The 21,210-nt window shown below is 38.8% G+C and overlaps 1 protein-coding gene across 8 annotated transcripts in view; it reads right to left on the reverse strand.

Moving 5' to 3' along the window:
- LOC105095574 (uncharacterized) overlaps nucleotides 1-21,210 on the reverse strand; it is an 80,653-nt gene that overhangs the window by 39,080 nt on the left and 20,363 nt on the right. The window contains exon 6 of one of the 8 annotated variants that reach the window (XR_010379428.1): nucleotides 11,084-11,659. The exons of the other annotated variants lie outside the window; for them this stretch is intronic. The gene's annotated coding sequence lies outside the window, so the exon portion shown is untranslated. Of the gene's footprint in view, nucleotides 1-11,083; nucleotides 11,660-21,210 lie in introns of those variants that run through there. 8 annotated transcript variants of the gene reach the window in all.

Genomic DNA, 21,210 nt, shown 5'->3' on the forward strand with positions numbered 1-21,210 from the left:
TGAGTATGCAGATATGAATTCATGTGAGTATGTCTATGTGTAATTTGTCACTGTTAATTTGAATGAGTGAATTGAATTTTAAGTGGGTTAAGGTGAATCAGTGAATGTGTGAGCATGTGTACGTATGGCAGTGTGTACATCTGTGGGAGGTGAATATGTGAACTTGTACATGTCTTTGTGTTTGTGCACCAATACTTCAGTGTTGAAGTCAATGTTTTCTGTGTATTCATGTGTCCAAGTGAATTTGTGAACATGTGCATGGAAGTTAGCATGTTTGCGTGAGTGAAGGTTTACTGGATTTGTTTTTATAAGCTTGTTAATGTGTGACTATTTGTGTGAGCAATATGTGAGCATCTGAATTTAAGTACATGTGAGCACATCTACTTTAGATCGAAATTTTCAGCTTCATGAGTGTGAGCATATGTGTGCAAGTATGCACTTGAACATGTCCTGATTGTGTGTAAGTGTGCATGTGGAACTGAATGAGTGACAGAAGCATCTGAGTGTATTTATCTGTGTCACCATGAGAATTTGTACATGCTTACATGATTCAGTGAATACTTGGGCATGTTCATGTGAAGGAGACTGTGTCAGTGTGTGAGTGTATCTGAGTATATCTATGTATGTGAGTATTTCTCGGTGAATTATTCAACGGGTGAGAGCATATTTTGAGTGAATATGATACCATGTGTAGTTATGTGAGTATGTGAAGGAGAGAATCTGTGTCAGCCTATTCAAGGATGAGTGTTTTACTGTGTGCAAATTTGTGGGTATTTGGGTGTGTTCATCTTTATGAGTCAATTTGTTAGTGTGTCCATATATATTAGAATGTTCATGTACCGAATATGCATGTCTATGGTGTGAACTTGTTAATGGCTGGGTGTATGTTTCTAAGTCAATGTGTGAGCAAATGTAAATGTGTTTATGTGTTAGAGTGAATTTTTCAGAGTCTAAGAGGGTGTGAGTATGCTGGAATGCAAGTAAATGTGTAAGCATATTTTTGTGACAAGAGTAAATTGCATAAGTGAATGTGTGACTGTGTGCATACAAAATGGAGTATGTCCAGCGTGTGTTTATGATCATTTCACGTGTGAGTGAATGTGTGACAATGCTCATGTGAGTCAGTGATATGTGAGTGAGTGAATATATGAGCATGAGTATGAATGTGAGTATGTCTGTGTGTGTGAGTCAATTTGTCAGTATATGCACTTCAGGGATTTCTAAGAATGATAATGTGAGGGCATGATTGTGTGAGCATGTACATATATGTGAACATGTACATTCTTTAGAATGAATGTTTGAACCTCTACATCTGAAGGTGTGTTAGTATGAGGATATGAGAGTGATAACATAAATGTATGCATTCAAGTGTATGCCTGACTTTGTGATCACATGCATGGATATCAGCATGTTCATGGGAATGAGTGACAGCATAGGGGGGCTTCACTGCTGTAAGCTAGTTAATATGAGTTTATTTGAGAGTGAGATGTGAGTGTGTGAATACTGTGATAGGATTTCCTTGTGTTAGTGAATGTTTGAACTTCATGGTGGATGTAAGCCAGTTGAGATGTGTTTATGGGATCACGTTCCTGACTTTTAATAGGTTAACGGGCATATGGAAGTTAATGTCAGTAGGATTATCTTGAGTGTGTATTTGTGCCCCTGTCTGAGTGCATTTGGATATGGTCATTTGACTGAGTGAATGTTTTACCGTGCTTTTGTGAAGGCGTGAATGTACCAGAGGGTGCAGGTGCGTATCTGTATCTTTGAATGTGAGTGAATCTGTAGGAATGCTTGGGTGAGTCAATGTTGAGCATGTTTTGTGAATAAGTGAATGATACATGTTCAAGTTTATACCTGAATGTGCAGACATATGCATAGATGTTAGCATGTTCATATAAACGAGTGAATGTATATCAGGTTCATTGCTGTGAGCTAGTTGACATGTGACTATATTTGTGTGAGTGAAATGTGAGTGTAAGGGTGTGCAAATATATTTTCTTTTGTGAATGTTTGAGACTTCTGGTTGATATGTGCAACCTATGTGCACTCTATGTGCAAGTATCTATGTGGACATGTTCCTGATTATAAGAACATTAACATTATATTAACTTTGAATTTTGATATATGAATAAATAAAGAACGGCATCCACACACAATGGAATATTATTGAGCTATAAAAAAGAAGGAAATCTTCTTTCTTTTGCTGTATTATCTCATTTTTATATGGAATCTAAAAAAATAAAACAAATACCACCCCCCCAAACTCATAGATATGGAGAACAGATTGGTGGTTGCCTGAGGCAGGGGTGGGAGGTGGGTGATACGGGTGAAGGTGGTCAAACAGAACAGACTTCCAGTTATAAAATAAATAAGTCATGGGGATGTAATGTACAGCATGGTGACTATAGTTAATAATACTGTATTGTATATTTGAAAGTTGCTAAGACAAAATTTTCTTAGGTTAACTCTTAGTAAGGATTGTAAAAGGTTTTCCCTTACTTTCTAAATAATCTCCCTAGAAGGTACAGATTGTGTCTTATCAAAATAGTTTCCTGTGCTTACTGACTTATCATTTATCATCCTTTATTTGTAAAAGAACTGAGTCTTCTCAATTCTAAGAGATAAGGTTCATTTCAATCACATTACCTCTAATATTTACTTCTGAAATCTTTTATTAGTGAAATTTTTTATTAGTTGTTTGCTTAAATAGGGAGCCAAATAGTTTCTTAGTGACCCACGGTTCTATTTAGCCAAGTGTACAAATCTTTTGACATTTTTAACAACTTGTGATATTTTGTCTTTCCAAAATGAAATCTTCTTGATTTCAAACTGACTTTGATATTTCCCAGAGGGCCCCTGGAAAATCACAGTTTGTTCTTTCACCTCATAAATGAGATGTTACAATAATTAGGTTTCTTTGATATGATGAGTTGCACAGGAAGCATTGTCAAGTAAGAGATGCTTAACCTTCTCTATTTTATATTTTTATGGGTAAAATGTTTCAGAAATTGTATTAAGTTCCTAGAAAAGTCAATTCCTTTGCTATCCATGAATATCCTGGTGTTTCTTTGCCTGATAATTAGACAGCATCAGCATAATGTCATCAAGTGTAATTCCAGTTATTATTTTTAAACGGTGTATGCCACAAAAAACAACCAAATGTCCCTGTCAACTGCACCATTTTTATAATGAACTTGCAACACATCTTTTACCATGGCCACTTTAAGTCTTTTGTCATCCATAGTTGTCCTACTTTGATGTTTCCCTGAAAGCTCCCGCAATCAGCTACAGGTCAGAGTAATTATCTTCAACAAAATAGGACTCCCTTGGAGTACCACAGAAAGGATCATGCCAAGTATTCTTGAGGCACAGAATTCTCAATGGCATTGCTTAAATAACTTTGAAACCATGACACTGGACTGAGTCAGGAGTCCCAGGACTCTAATGGAGAAGCTACTAAGTTTATGGGACAGCTAACCCAAGATCAAGCAGAACAAGAATTACGTAGGGCTGAATGAACTGATTCTGGATGATTATGGATTTTGTCTGGACTATTGCTGATGCTTCAGTGTTCCATTTTCTGGATATACAGAACTGCTTTCTCTTCTAACTTCGGCTATCTAAAATTCATAAGTTTAGTAGATCATACTTCTGTAAACAGAAATGAAACAGTTATCCTTTTTTTCCCCTACCTGATCACTTCAGAATTTGAATATTCTTATTAAGTATTCCTGTTTTCATAGTAATATAATTAACGGTACAGGTTCAATAAGAATCTGTCCTCCTTATAACAGAATATAATGGAAAATTGTGAGTATATAACCAAAGCTTTGAGTGAAATACCATATTTGAGAACAATGCATATAATCAGATATGACCAGATAGTTTTAAGAAACTAAAGGTGATTTTATGGAGCCAATGCTTACAAAGTCCTCTTGAGAAAATGGGCCTGGTACCTGGCTTACAGCTTTTTCAGACTTACAGGTGAGTAGGAGAGGTCACCTCCTGGCAGGCCTAGGAACCTTGGGATACTTTGGGGACTTCAAGAAGAGAGCAATTCATCCAAATCTATAGGAAAAGAATGAATTTAGGTGGTGCATTCATGGCTTGGCTTCCTAGCCTTGAGAGGCTTTTAAAAGTCCAATCTGAGGTTCCTTATAAAAATTCCAGCAAAGTAAACTGATTTTACCTATGTGGTTAATTACCATTCTTGCTGCAATTGTGTAAATAATTAGGCCAAATCTAATGAGATCAGATACTTATAAGCAAGAATAATCTTACTTTGATTATCTTTGATCAAAAAGGAAGTGCCTGTTTAGAGAAATTTTATATTTAAATAGAAAATGCATCTTTGTGAGGTATGAGATTCGGGTCCTGTTCATTCTCTTTGAGCTATTTTGCACTTCTTGGTAAACTATGTGTAGCTGTGTGACCTACATGTAAATTAGATCCTGCTATCTCACACGTTTTGTCAGTCTTTACCGAATTCTTAATACTTCCAATTTCCTTTAGTATGTGCTGGCAACTCTTCAAGGTAATGTTTCCAACTTTTCTCCAGTCCTCTTGATTTGACATCACTGAGAACAAAGCTGACTGCGTAGATTCTTATGGGAACTCTAGGTTTTCTTGTAACTAGCTTTGTCTCCACAGGAGCTAAAGAAGCTAGACAATTTGATATAAACTTCAAAGGACTCACCACTACAGCAGATCATGTATCGACAACCTTCATGCCTGGGACTGCTGTGTGTGCGCCACTCATTAGAATCACCGAACTCCCATATCTCCCATACTCTGCTCCAGGAAATAATCGAGTATGGATGATCTTACCAAAACCTATCTATTGTCTATGCTATCACCAAAAACATTCACTGCAAACTAGGAAATCCATCAGATTGTCACTGCCATCTTCACTCTACCATCTAAACACACTTCAAACCCAGTATTTAGAAAATTTTTCAACTGGCTGTCCTTTTAGACTCAGAAACTGGGTTTTAAATAGCCCATTACAAACATTAATTTTTTTCTTTTCTTAGAAATCCCCCTGCTTGCAACATCCAAAAAATGTCCTCTACTACCAAATCAGCAGATGGTTCAGCTGGTCCTTTTTTTTTTAGTAACTTTTTTGATTGATTTATAATCATTTTACAATGTTGTGTCAAATTCCAGTGTTCAGCACAATTTTTCAGTCATACCTGGACATATACACACTCATTGTCACATTTTTTTCTCTGTGAGCTACCGTAAGATTTTGTGTATATTTCCTGGTGCTATACAGTGTGATCTTGTTTATCTACTCTACAGTTTTGAAATCCCAGTCTATCCCTTCCCACCCTCCACCCACCTGGCAACCACAAGTCTGTATTCTATGTCTATGAGACTATTTCTGTCCTGTATTTACACTTTGGTTTTGTTTGTTTGTTTGTTTGTTTTTGTTTTTTAGATTCCACATATGAGAGATCTCATATGGTATTTTTCTTTCTCTTTCTGGATTACTTCACTTAGAATGACATTCTCCAGGAGCATCCATGTTGTTGCAAATGGCCTTATGTTGTCAGTTTTTATGGCTGAGTAGTATTCCATTGTATAAATATACCACTTCTTCTTTATCCAGTCATCTGTTGATGGACATTTAGGCTGTTTCCATGTTTTGGCTATTGTAAATAGTGTCAGCTGGTCCTTAATGAATAAAAGGCGACTGAATAAGAAATGGACTTTTATCGTTCAGAGAAAAAAAAGAATGTCTCTTCTTCCCTTGAACAAGAGGGGGAACTGACAAGAACTCCTTCACTGACTAAACTTTAGGCTGTTCTGAGTCCTCGTCTTCACTAGACCTCAAGCTTGATCCTATCTTTGGCCTGCTAAGCCCTGTCTCAGCAAAAATCCTTCTAAGCCAGTTTATTGAGACTCCCTGCCATCCTTCATATCTAGTTAAGTTCTTCATCCCTCCTTTTGATATCTAATCAAGTTCCACTCCCCAGCCTCCCTTGATACTTGTGTTAGTCAAAGTTCTCCACAGAAACAGAACCAGTAAGAAATATATAAATCTACAGATATCTTATATATCAGTATCTGTAGCTATATTATAGATATCTGTATCTGGATATTTATGTCAGATATTTAATATCTATACATTATATATATATATTTATGCTTGTTACTTTTATTTGTTATATATAGACACAGATATAGATATAGATAAGGAGATTTATGATAGGTTTTGGCTCATGCAATAATGAAGGGTAAGTCCCACGATCTGCTGTCTGCAAGCTGGAAAACCATGAGAGCCAGTGGTATAATTCAGTCCAAGTTTGAAGGCCTGACAAACAGGGGAGTAAGTCTTAGGTCAGGATCTAAGGTCCAAGAATCAGGGGCTGATGGTGCAAATCCTGGTCCAAGGCCAAAGGCCCACGACTAGGACTGCTGATGTCTGAGAACAGAATAATACAGATGTTCCAGCTCCAGCACAGAGCAGATTCATCCTTCCTCTGCCTTTTTGTTCTATTTAGGCCTTCAATGGATTAGATGATGCCCACTTGCATTGATGAGGGCAATTTTCTTTACTTAAACTACCAATTCAAATGCTAATCTCTTTTGGAATTGTGCTCACAGACACACCAAGAAATGTTTTACCAGCTATCTGGCCATCCTTTAGTCCAATCAAGTTGACACCTAAAATTAACCAACACAATACCCAAGTTCCTCTTAGTAATTTTCCATTCACTAACTCCCTCAGACTCCCTGCTGGCCGTAAATCCTCATCTGACTGTCTTGTATATGGGGATGAGTTTAATTTATTTTCCCTATTGCAATCATCTCTGTCTCCTATTACAAGTCTTAAATAAAGCCTTCCTTGCCCTAAACTCCATTTGGCATAATTTTTTATTGACAATATTGATGTTACCATATTCATGTGAGTGAGAGACTGTAAACCAGGTTCACTGCTGTGAGCCAGTTAACTTGTGTGCATATTTATGTGAGATAACGTGAGAATGTGAGTACATGAGTATGTATGAGCGAATTTCTTCTGTGAGCGAGTGTCTGAGCTTTATGGTAGGCATGAGCATGTTTGTGTATAAGTGTCCACGTAAGCATGTTCCTGACTTTAAGAATGTGCATGTGGAAGTGAAAGTGTGAGTGGGAGCATCTGGAGCATGTGAGTGTATATATTTGAGTCCCTGTATGAGCAAACTTGTGAGTGTTGTAGTAGAGAATAACCTTTGCTTTGTTGGAGGGTTACAGAGACACCATGACCTAGCCCACAGGGATGGCTGCAAGAACAAAGAACACCTGCGGCAGGAAGATTGCAACAATCAACCACACTCCCTCCCTTATTTTCCCTCCCCCTCCCTTATTTTCTGTATAAAAGGAGCCTGTATTCTGACTAGATCAGGATGGTTCTCCAAGACATTAGTCTGCCATCCTCTCAGTCTGCTGGCTTTCTGAAGAAAGTCACTATTCCTTGCCCCAACACCTCGTCTCCCGATTTATTAGCCTGTCATGTGGCAAGCAGAATGAGTTTGGACTCGTCAACAATTTTGGTGAAGCCAGCCGGGAGCCTTGCTGCTTGTGGCCAGCCGGCCCCGTTTGGGGAATTTTCGGGTGAGGCCCTAGCAGCTGCCAGGACCACTTATCCTGAGGACCTTCCCTTCAAAATTCCCTGAAGTGGCACCGGCTGCCCCAGCGCTTGGCAGTTGGAGCAAGGAATCGACATTTGGGGGCCAATGGGCTCCATATAGTAGGGTAAGTTGCTCTAGTGTGTACAGCCAGGGACTTTTTTCCTCTCCATTGGGCTTTTTCTCTGGAATAAGCCAATTTGTTTTAGTGGGGTACCCTGTTGGCGAGAGGAAATAGTTGTTGGAATTTTACCTGATTTGGAACCAGTTCACTTGTTTCTTTCAACGATAGTATTTGTGTGTATCATTTGTGTTTTGTTTGTCTTGTATTCTAGTCTTAAAAAAAAAGATAGGGAACATTTCAACTATCCCTAAAGAAGGTTCTCTGAGGCACATTTTGAATAAGTGGTCTGATTACACGCAGCTATGAACCCATGCGTAAGGGAAAGATGACTTCAGTTTTGTGTTTAGTCATGTCATACTTTGTTTGTGTTTTTGGTATTGGGGTTTGTTTGCACCTTTTGTGTCTTACTGTTCTTAAACTTATAGATATGGGAAGTACTCCATCTGTCCCTAAGGAAAGCCCTTTGGGGTGTGTCTTAAATAAATGGGAAAATATAGCTGTGAGCCTGTGACTAAGAAAAGGATGGTATTTTACTGTAACACTGCTTGGGTAGTGTACATTTTAGGCTCTGGGGAACACTGGCCTGAAAATTACTAAACCATTTTCCAGTTAGAACTGATTTGCCAGAGAAAAGGTAAACAGGAAGAAATACCACATATACAAGCCTTTATGAAATCCCATAATGAGGAAGGTAATGACTGACAGGGCCCGGGGCTCTTAGCCATTTTAAAGACCCCTATAACAACTGCCACCCAAGAGCCTTAGGTACAAGTGACAGTAGGGTCTCAACTAGTGGACTTTGCAACTTCTAAACTTCTAACTTCTAAACTTCTATCCCAGTACCAATGACTCAACAGCTGCTATGACTTCTGGAAAGCAAATTTTGAAAAAGGGAGTAATGTAGAAACAAATAGAAATCTTAAATGTCTGCCATAGAAGTTACTAAAAATGTTAAGCTATCTCAGGCAACTTTGATTTGTTCTATCTGCCAAAAACCCAGTTTAAATCCAACCTCTTAAGTGATGAGTCTTACATTGTTGTATCTGATTCATAGCTAAAAGTTTAAAATGGGAACTATGAGGTCTCTGCATTTGTGTGTTTGTACGTACCTATGTGTGTGTTGTAGATATGTGGCATTGCCAATATTAATTTGTAAAAGAGCTCTATTTAATTGGCTTAAAGAAAATTAAATGCTTATATAAATACTCAGAAATATAAAAGAAACTGGCCAGAATGAAAATAGGGTTCATGTGATCGATAAATCATTCAATACTGAATCGATACCTGGTATTTGAAGCTAGCTTAAGCCTATTGGTTTAATTAATATAGACATGTCTCAAGATTCATTAATGTTAAGCATAAAACTTCTATTGTACTTAGGTTTAATAGAAGTCCAATAAGACATTGTCATATCTGTTACAAATCTGCCAGCAAGAAAAACAACTTGGAATAATATTCTTATAAGTAACTTAAATGCAAATGAGAAAGAGCTTTTGGGTAAACTTTTTAGGAATGATTATTTCAGGAATGTCCATTCAAATGATCTTCCCAGGTATCTGGTAACTTAAAATTTTAGGGTTGTGCTAAATTAAGTTAAATGATGGAAGTTTATTAAATAGTTAGGTCATTTTCAGATAAAATAAGATATGAAAACATTAATTGCTGAATATTGACTCCCACTTACAGAGAAACTAAAGATATTTAGAAACAAATATTAATAAATGTTTGGTGCCACCCTGAAATACTCTCTACTACTAAGGGAAACATCTCAGTATGCTAGGAAAGTAAGATGAATGTTTTCAGTGAAAGAAGGTATAAGGAATGGAATTATATTTTGTTAATGAAAAAAGAGTGACTTTGTCCTATAAAGCTAGTTGCTTCTGAATGGAAAATAAGGGACAAAATAATATAGAGAAAATTGTGGAAGGTCTGTGAAAGAGGAACCCTGAGAGAAGAGTTTTGTACGTGGTCTGGATTGGCTAAGTTTAAAATAAATTTAGTTGATTAAATAAATCTTAAAAGTAAGCTGGTACAAGATGAGTAGATTTGGTTCTCTTTCTCTCTGTTGAGAGAACGAAGTTATCTTAAAATGTTAATCTGCTTTTAGTAACAGATTGTAAAGTTTCTTTTACCCCTTAAGTGATCTGTTCTGTATTTACCCTTGAAATATTTTTATTGTTAATAAGTACTGTTTCACAGTGACCTACACTTTTATCTGATCAAGTGTTTTGAAACCTTTTAACAAGCTTCCCAAATATCAAATTTTAATCAGAATTCTTTTGACCTACTGCTAAATCTGGGATGCTTCAGAGGGCCCCTAAAACATCCCAAAGAGAGATTTTAAACTAGTAAGTTTCATTTGGTATGTTAAATTACATGGGAAATATTGTCAAATGAATAATAAATCTTCCTTGGTTATACTGTATGAGAAAATATTATTAATATAGATATTCTAGAAATTATATGGAATCCCTAAAAATCTGGTATATCTGAAATATTACCAGTCATAATTCTGGTTATTGTGACCGGGTCTCTATCGATTACAGTGTCACTAGGTGCTTAATCATGCTTTTAAGTCTTTCATCATTTATAGACAGTTATTGTTTTATTCTGATGCTTTTGCAAAATGCTTTCTCTTCAAGGAGATTTACTGGTTTCTAATTTCAAACTATAGCACTGAACTAAACTGCGTAAGAAATTTTAAAAGTCTGATGGAAACTCTGATTTCATAAAACGGTTAACAACAACAAAAAAAAGGATTAGTTACATGGGACTGAGTAAACTGATGAATATGGTTATGTTTGGTTCTGCCTGAAATATTGCTGGCTTTTAATCTGAGTTCTCCAGATATAAAGAAGTCCTTCTTCTCAAGCTAATTATGACTTACAGCAGTTGGGTAAACTATACCTTTGTAAGCACCTAATGAAAGTCCTTGGCTTAAATTCTAATACTGCTGACTACATTATTTGTATTTTGCCTGTTTTACAACATTGTTGTTTCTTGCATTACCAATTGTGTGACTGAGCCTCTGATAAAATAATGACTAGGTAACTTAAAACAGTAGATCAGATATACACTTTTGTATGAGACCAATGATTGTAATAGTGTGACTCTAGATATGGGAAAAAGCAACAAGATGGAATGTTCTCATGGACCATAACAGACTAGTAAGACAGGTGGTCCAGAGACTTTTTACTACTGTTAATAAGGCCTAGTCCCATAATAGCACATTGAGTGACCTATCAATAAAAATTCTCGCCTGACCTAGGAATAAGCATTCCTAGTGCCATGGGACGAAATAGTCATGCCAAACCATGGTCAAATTTATGATAATGAGGGCACTCGCCACCTGCCTCTACAAGGATTGGATCATGTTGGCACTTGCCATCTACCTCTGCTTGGATTCAATCACGAGCCGCTGCAGCCACTGACCTCACACACCCTGAAAGGAGTTCAGGATGGAGGTCAGAAATAAGGTGCTCTGTGCTCTGGGAAAATTGGTTGAACAGACCTTCAGATAATTAGATATTTTTTAGGAAAAGATTTTATGAGCTCAAATTCTTGCATCTCCTCATATCTAGAAAAGCACTAAAATCATTAATGGTAACATCTGCATTGGCCATTAAGGATAAAAATGCATTTGAAAATCAAGACAGAATAACTTGTAGTTCAGACATCCAAGGTAAAATTAGGTAACCAGTGTCGATGTGATTGCAGACAAGCTTCTGTACTGCTGAGAACTTCAGTTTTCTGAGCAGTGTCAAAATTAGAATGCCACCAGCCATTCTCAAAGCAGGGTCTGCTAGCAACTTGTAGCTACAATCTTATGGTTTAAGTTCTCTTGTAGTTATTGAGTTTCTGGATTCATACTGCCTGTTGTACTTTCATACCAGGTAAGTCCAGGAATATCATAACTGCCCTGGAGGACATAAAACAACAAATACATAATGTAGGGGATTCAGATGCATATGTGCAAAAAGTTATAACCCAAGTTAACTCCTGGTTTTCTGGTCTCTTTTCATGGGTACCCCAAGGTCCCAAATCCATTCTTTTGGGAATTCTACAGTTTTTGTTATCACTTCTGTTAACAGGAGTTGCTATATATGTAATATTTAGACTGTTTTCCATTGTCTAATGTGCAGGAAACGAGCAGCTAAGGCTCTTTCTGAACCCCCAGCCATGTGGCAAGATCAGGTTCACTCATTCCATGTCAAGGGCCCCAAACAACGCCCCCTTTCAGCAGGAACACGATGCCCATCTCCCTATTTCCACAGAAGTGGAATGAGAGAAACTGACAGTGGGGATTTTGAAAGAGGATTAATAAAATGGCTGCACTTAGGCTAACAGATTGCTTATTCTTATGCTTGCCCTTAAAACAGTCAACTGACCTGACTGACCAGTTGCTACTCATAGCTCCATGGCCCATTGTTAAAACTAAAGCTATTGATCTTACTATTTCTACTTTATTCCAGTAATCAGAAGCTATAATCATGTTTGGTCTCTGAATCGATCTCCAGGGAGAAGGTCACAGGACTTTAACCTTACAAAATAGCCTGAATTACCAAGACCACACCTTGGGTGCTTATAAAATAAAGAGATGAAACGAGTGATAACCACTAGCCTCTATAGAACTGGTCGCCTGGAGGCATCATGACGCCATTCTAAGTCTTCTGATGAACTAAATAGCACAAGAATCTAGTGTAGTTATGGTACAGTGGAAAAAATTAACATTAATAGGTATGTATGGGGAACTGGAACCAAAACTCCAAGTTCAACAAAGTACCAAGGAATTTTATCAGGATCAAATAGTTGTAAATAAAGAGAAAGAGAAAAAAAAGAAAGATATACTACTGACTGAAAATGACCAGGAATGTTCCCTGACCAAGGCTGATCAATTCCATTCCATAATCCTCCCCTCATCACCCCTTTTCAGCAGGAAGTAGCCAGAGTGGTCGTCGCCCCTTTTCCCACAAGACTGTGGAATGGACATTGACAGTGGGGAACTGTAGTAGGGAATAACCTTTGCTTTGTTGGAGGGTTACAGGGACACCATGACCTAGCCCACGGGGATGGCTGCAAGAACAAAGAATGCCTGCAGCAGGAAGACTGCAACAATCAACCACACCCCCTCCCTTATTTTCCCTCCCCCTCCCTTATTTTCTGTATAAAAGGAGCCTGTATTCTGACTAGATCAGGATGGTTCTCCAAGACATTAGCCTGCCATCCTCTCGGTCTGCCGGCTTTCCAAATAAAGTTGCTATTCCTTGCCCCAACACCTCGTCTCCCAATTTACTGGCCTGTTGTGCGGCGAGCAGAACGAGTTTGGACTCGGCAACAGTATGATCCTGAAAGTGGGTGAGCATATCAGCGTGTTTATGTGAAGCAGTGAATGTTCAAGTGCAAGCATGTGAATGTATGTGCTTTTGAATATCAGTTTGTGGGCACATTTGAGCATTATTTGGGGGTGTGTAAGCACGTAAGTATATCCCTGGTGACCCTGTATATGTCAGTATGTTCATGGGGAAAGTGTTTTTTTAGGTGTAAATGTGTGTGCTTGAGATGAATATTTAAGTGTGTTCACCTGTATGAATGAATTTGTAAGCAGGTGAGAGTGCTGAAGTAAATGTCCGTGTTCCAAGTGTACAGCTGAAATTTGTGAACTCATGCAATAATGTATGTTCACATGAGGCAGTGATGTGAACTAGATTCACACAAGTTTAGGTGAGTTTAACTTGTGAGAATTCTTGTGTGAGTGTAACATAATGAGTGGGAGAGCAAGTTGATTTACATGTGAGTGAATGAGCTTCATAGTGGATGTATGTCTCTGCGAGTGTCTATGTGAGCAGACTCCTTATTTTGAGGTTACTGCGCAAGTGTAAATGAAGGGGTGTGTGGGAGCATCTGAGTATATATATTTGAGTCCCTTTGTGAATGAATTTGTGAGCATCTTCGTGTGACCGAGTGAATGTTTGAGCATGTTTATGTGAAGGACTGAATGTGTCAGGGGCCGAGTGAGTGTATCTGTGTTGGAGGAGGTTATTGAGAAGACATGACCATTCGCTGACCAGTGAGCTGGACCCAGACAAACAGAGGCTCCTCACCCCCTCCCCTGTCCTTGAAATGTATGTTCTGCCCACAGTTCCCGCACTAGGAGCTATTTCAAGGATGCAGTCTTGAGAGAGTAATGTGTCACTGACACCATCTTGCCTGGATACATGACTGAACCCCATTTAGGCCTCCATATAAACTTTTAAGATTCTGGCAGGTGGGTGCAGAGATCTACTCATCTTGTAGCTTCCCAAGGCAAACCTCACATGTAATGTCCCTTGCTTATTAAACCTGCCACCTACCAACCTGCAGTGGTCTGCCCCCTATCTTTTGTACGTCCTTGTCCTCCATGTAGGGGGGCCAGTTCTGAATTTCACTGGAAGAACTCCCAAGGTTGAACCATCAATTGGCAAGCCAACCAGGAGACTGAAGAAATGGGTTTGGGGAAGGAGGCATCCATGGAGGAAATTATGGGTTGACCATGGATTTCTATATGGGTAGGGGTGACCTGGATGTTAGAAGCTTGTGGAAAACTGTGTGAGTATGTGGCAGCCCAGAAAACACTGGCTGGACTGAGGCACGCGTTTGAGGAACTATACGTAGCACACTTCAGCAAAGAAGGGAAACAAACAGCTACTGCAGTGGGTTGGCCTCCACTGTGGGCAGTTCGGCTGGACGCTGACGCCCAACTAGACGCTGACGCCCAACTAGACGCTGACGCTAGAGTTCGACAGCTGGAAGGAGATTAGAGGATGTTTGTTTGGGTGTCTGCTCCTCTGCTTTGGGGCTAGCAGACAGGATGGGGGAGGACTCAGATATTAAGTTGGAGACCTTAGCGTGCCATTTTGCAAAGTTAGGAGGGCATAAGCTGATGTGGATTAAGGGCCAAAACACTTGTGACAAAGCCTGCTTGAGACGCTAAGAAGTGGAATCCCTGGGAAAGTGAGGAGAATGAAGGGGACGAAGTTAAGATTGACAATGTAACAAAGCACACCCAGGCCATCCAATTCCTAATACAAAGGAAAATTTTCAGTAGTGATTCCCTAGGCTTCTCATAGGAAAACAGACTCCAAACTCCTAGGAGAAAAATATGCGTTCTTTTTGTGTCTTTTGAAGATGTAGATCTTATCATGTCTTTGAAATGTAACCACCCCAGGAGAGAGATAATTAAAATAATGCCCATGGTCACCTGAGACTGAGTAAAAAAGCAAGTGGAAAGGGGCTTTTTAAAATACAGATTGCTATAGAAGCTTCCTTCCCCATAAGCTAGTCCACAGCCTCCATAAAATCACTTATCAAGGGGAAATAGAAATCTTAGAAAGTCTCCACAAATATTAGTAAAAGCTTTATCCATTTGTACTAATAACCTTAACCTGTTCCATCTGCCAGAGACAATTTGGATTCAACTATTATTTCTGCACTAGTGAGTTTGTACTGATGTACCTGATTCAGGGCTAAAATTTTGGAATGAAAACTACAGTGTCTCTGTGTCTGTCTGTATGTTTATGCATGTCTACGGATATATGTTATATATATGTGATTATTTTTCTATCTCCTGGTGGTACTGCCAAAATTAATCTGTAGAAGAGTTCTATTTAATTGGCTTAAAGAAAAATAAGCTTTAATATCAACAGTGTTCTTGTGTAAAACTTAATTTTCTTTCATCTGCTAAAAAGACAAAGTTTTATTTTTTTTTTTGACTATTGGTCTGTTCTTAGTAAGACTGTGAAAGGCTTTTCTTTACCTTTTAAGTAATCTGCCTAGAAAACAAAGATTGTGTTTTATCAAAATAACTTCCTATGCTGCAAGCTGTCTTTATCAGGTCTCTGATTACTTAAGAAAACGGAATCTTCTCCATTAAGAGAGCTAAGTATTTTTTATAGCAATCATGTAACTTTCTGTATTTGCCTTTGAAGTCTTTGTTACTTTGATAAAACAGATTAACTATGTCACCTATGAACCTATTTAATCAAGTGTTTTAAAACTTTTTGATATTTTTGACAAACTCCCCAAAAATCAAATTATAAATGAAGTATTTTTGACCTTAAACTAACTTCAAGGTTTTCCAGAGGGCCTCTGGAACATCTCAAAAAAATCTGTCCTCTTTCCTTATAAAAGACAGATACTAAACTAATTAGACTTATGTGCTATTTTAATTTACATGGGACGTAGTATTGTCAAATAAAAACTAATACTAAACTTCCTTTGGGTTATTTGTACAGAAATATGCTAATATAAATGTTTCAGAAATTACATGAAATTCCTGAAAACTTTCTCTCTTCTGGTATAATGTTATCAGTCATAATTCTAGTTATTATTTTAAAATGTATGTCACAGAAATAACCAAATTTTCTTATCAATTACTTTATAACAAACTCTCATCAAATCTTTAACCATGGTCACTTTTAAGTCTTTTTTCATTTACAGACAGTTCTTGTTTAACTCTGATGCTTTTGCAAAAATGTTCCTGCAAAAGTGTTTCATCTTCAAGGAGATTCATGAAAAAGACTCTGACAAGCACAGATTTCTAGTAGCTAAGATCATACCACTGAACTGAATGAATAAGCATTTTTAAAACTCTAATGGAAAACTCATGAATTCATAAAACCGCTAATAGATCAACAAAAGTTACATAGGACTGAATGAACTGATGATGAAGATAATTTTTATGACTTTTTGTTTGAAACATTGTTGGTTCTTTTCTGTTGTTTTCCCAGATTTAAGGAACGTTTTTCTCTTTTCTCTTAAGCTATCAGCAATTTGCTAACATATACCTTTGTGAACGAAGATGCAACATTTACATTTGCCTCCCTATCTGATCCCTACAGAATTTGGAAACTCTGTGTGAGTATTCTGATTCTCATGGCAATATATTTATTTGCATAAATTCAGTAAGAATCTGTTCTTGTAATAGGACACAATTGGAAACACTGGTTATATTACCAAGGCTTTGACTAGAATATTTGAGAATGTACACAGAATCAGATCTGACCAGACAGGTTTAAGGAATAGAACATCATGGTAAGGACTTCCCTTTCTATCAAGGGGTAGACTGAGATGTTCCACTGACCCACATCTGCCATAGCTCAAACGCTCGCTTTGACTAAGCAGCACGCCTATCTTCAGGAGAGGGGCATTCCTGTGTGCCAACCCACTGTCTCTAAAAATGTAGGCACAACTAGGCCCTATAGAATAGGTAAATCCTCCGAATGACCCTACTCATATTCCTACAGTGGTTCCCAGGCCTGTAAAGAGGGAATGAGGAAAACTCTCGTGCTTGGTAAACAGATTAGTGTAGTGGAGGCCTCCAGTCCTGAGGGACAGCAGTCACTGTTCAGCTCAACACTGACACTGTCTGGATGGAAATGGAATGAACTACATCAGTCAGTGGGATGAACTCAGAGAAGGTTTTGCTGGTTTTGCTCAGTAAGTCCTGGCTGTAAAACAGACTTACCCTACGATCCAGCAATCCCACTCCTGGGTATATACCCAGAGGGAACTCTAATTTGAAAAGATACATGCACCCCAATGTTCATAGCAGCACTATTTATAATAGCTAAAACATGGAAACAACCTAAATATCCACTGAAAGATGACTGGATAAAGAAGTTGTGGTATATTTATACACTGGAATACTACTCAGCCATAAAAAAGAATAAAATAATGCCATTTGCAGCAACATGGATGGACTTGGAGATATCATTCTAAGTGAAGTAAGCCAAAAGAGAAAGAAAAATACTGTAAGTCCTGGCTGTTAACACTTTACAATGACAGTTGGACTGTTCTAAAGGGATTAACCCTATGGCTTGGACAATAAGAAGCAGAAGGGTGCATAATCATAAATAAGCCCTTTGGGGGTTATTATATATAGAAAGGCATTCGGGTTTGCTTGCAAGGGCCTGAGTTAGTCCTCATTGTTTTCCATGTACCAGCTCATAAGGTACTGATACCCCTTGGCAAACAGGATCCAATGTCCTAGCCCGGGTACAAGCCTTAGCAATCTGCTCTGTCATAGACACAGCGGAATGTGTGCATAAAAAAGTGGCCACCATAGTGCTCAAAGAGGATGGTGTATTGCCAAGGAGGCCAGAATTCCCTCAAAACACAATGACTTGGTAAAGGCAGTTGTTTAGTGTATTCTAAACAAGGCCCAAGGCAACTGCCAAAGGAGTCTAAATGACTTGGTTTGTGTGGACACTGTATCTAGACTAAACCAGACTTTCCTCAGTCACCATGAAAACCAGAATGTCACCATCTGGGGATGAGAAAAGCTGAGTACCATGTATGGATACCCTAGTTGAATAGACAGTGATCAGGGGTAGCACTGCAAACATCATGATTGATGAGCCTGGCAAAAGAACATGACATTAAATGGAGGTTCCTTCTCCCCTACAACCCATAAACAGCGGGGTTGATAGAAAGGAAAAATAGAATATTAAGGCAGCAGATGAAATTACTAACGGGTAAAACCACTTTGGCCAGGTGAACTAAAGTACTATCTCAGGCTTTAATACATTTGAATGATCAACCAGTAGGGCTAAGTGCCCCATATGCCAGAACCCTACCAAGATACTCAATATTCTAAAGGTATGGAAGTCGTGGGACAGACATTGCCCTGACTCTCACTGTGATACTGTGATCAACATGCTATGCTCATGGGAACACCAAGCCCCATCACACCCGGGAAAGGCGTTATCTACCAGAATTTGCAAGGCGACATCCCACCAGGATAGGTAAGTAACTTTGTATCCCTGGCTGAGGTGCAGCTGCTCAATCTCCACTGGGACCCCATTGTCCTGCTGCAAGCCGGACCCACGGCCATGCACTATACTTGGAATGGAACACACATCACTGAAACAGGGGAGAAAGTGGGAGTCCTGGTCTAGCATATTCCATCTTCAGTTCATCTCCTCATGCCTGACAGTGCTGTCTTCACCAGTCAACATATGTGGTAACCCCAACCATGTCAAGTTCCTAATGCTACAGCCACATTAACCACTAACATCTAAGGGTCAGGCCACAAGTGGAATTCTTATAGAAGAGGAAGACTTTCCATCCAAGCTCCTACTAAATATCCATCTTTTTAACCTTAGACTGCTGCTGCTCTAGTGTCCGGCCACACAATGGGCCCTGATGGAAATACCTCTCTACAATGGGCCTTCCCACTCACGTACCTGCCAAAGGACTGAATCCAACTGTTGGGTAACAGAATGTTGTATGTTCATACCTGATGAGTCTAATGTATCATCCTTATTTAGTCACATGAGGACACAAGTGAACACCCTGAGTGACCCAACCCTTGCCTAGGGGACTCAACAAATCAGCAGTTCAGATCATGGAGCTCTTGGTGGGAAAAGAACCTTACTTACTGGGAATCATTATTTAATCTATCTTTTCTCTTGCATATGATTATATTATTGCTATGGTATCTGCCTCCAATGCAGCCAAATAGCCACCAAATGAGCCACCTCTATGCTAATAAAACCCCTTGCTGACTATTCAGGGCACATTGAAGAAGAGGGGTATGTGTAAGACTGTAAGAACCAATCACGAGGGATGGAATGTTGGAGGAGGTCAAGAAGGTATGACTGCTGGTTGATCCTAGAGCTGGACCCAGGCAGTCAGAGGCTCCTCACCCCCTCCCCTGTCCTTGGAATGTATGTTCCACCCACAGTTCCCAAAGTAGAAGCTGTTTCAAGGACACAACCTTGAGAGAGTAATGTGTTGTTGAGATCATCAGCACAGGCTATGTGACTGAACCCCATTAAATCCTCCATATAAACTTAAGATTCCAGTGGGCAGATTTGGAGATCTTCTTGTCTTGTGGCCACTCAAGACAAGCCTTGCAATGTAAGTTGTCTTGCTTATTAAAATTGCTATCTAACGATCTGGACTGCCTGCCTCTGTTTTTGGTCTTTCCTTGCCCTAACATATATGGAGATCAATTTCAAATTTCACTCAGGGAACTCTCGAGGCTGCACCCAACAATCTGAATGTGTGCAGGTATGGGAGTGAAATTTTTATGAGTGGTGTGAGCTGATGAGTGAGCTTTTTTGGTAAGTGAATGTTTGAACATTTTTATGTGAGCATAAATGTGACAGTGCACGTGTGAGCCTGTTCATAGGTGAGAGTGTTCCATTGTGAGTAAATTTTTGTTTCAGTGAATACTTAGGTGTGTTCATTTGTATGAGGAAATTTGTAAGCATGAACAGATTAACATGTTTGTGTGTAGTAAGGTGTGTATTTTGGGGTGTGATCTTATTAACATGATTATATTTGTATAAAGGCATGTATGACTATATGCGTGTCCATGACTATAAGTGTATTTATGTAACTGAGTGAATCTGTGAGCTTTGTGGTGAGTGTGACTGTTCGTGTGCAACTGAATATATGAGTGTGCTCCTCTGTGTTTCGATGATAGCTTGTATGTGTAAATGAACGTGAGACTGTGTGGGTATAAATCTCATGTGTGTTTGGTGTGTGAGTCAATTTTTGATCAAGTACATGTGTGAATGAATGTGATAATACTCCTATGAATGAGTGACCTACACATATGTTTATGTGAGTGAATACGTCACTGTGCATATACGTGAGCAGGGCTATTTGAGTGAGTGAGTATACGAACTTGAACATGCAAGAGTAGGTTAGTGTAAAGATATTTGAGTGCTGATGTACGTTTGTGTATGTTCAAGGGTATGCCTGAATTTGTGGCCATGTGTAAGGATGTTAGCACTTTTCTGTGACTCACTGCATGTGTATCCAGCTCACTGCTGTAAACCAGTTAATTGGTGAGTCTATTCATATGAGTGAAATGTGAGCATCTGAATGTAACTGCATGTGGGTGTATTTTCTTCTCTGAGTTAATGTTTGGGTTTTGTGGAGGATGTGAGCCCGTTTGTATGAGTGTCTATGTGAGCATCCTCTTGATGACATGTGCGTGTGTAAGTGAATATGTGACTAGGGGCATCTAAGGTGATATATTGTGTGAGTGAATTTGCAGGTATGCTCAAGTGACTGAGTGCATGTTTGAGCATGTTTATATGGAGTGAATTTATTAGTGTGTGTGAGTGTGTCTGTTATGTCTATGCATCTGAGTATATTTGTGAGCATGTTCGTAGGAGTGGAGGTCTGAGCGTATCTGTATTAATGAGTGAATGTGGGAGCATGTGGGTGTGAATGTATGTGAATGTGTCAGTATGTGTGAAGAATCTATGAGTATGTTCATTTGAGTAACTAGAACCCATGTTCATATAAGGGCATAAATGGACGAGCATGTGCATATGTGAGCATGCACATTTGTGAGAGTGAATGTGTGAACTTTTTCATGTTTCAGAGTATGCCATGTCACAGCATTTGAGTTTTAAAGTAAATGTTTGAGTGTGTTCAAGTGTATGGATTTGTGAACATGTGTACACGTGTAAG

This window comes from Camelus dromedarius, chromosome X (assembly GCF_036321535.1).
Source record: "Camelus dromedarius isolate mCamDro1 chromosome X, mCamDro1.pat, whole genome shotgun sequence".
NCBI lineage: Eukaryota > Metazoa > Chordata > Mammalia > Artiodactyla > Camelidae > Camelus > Camelus dromedarius.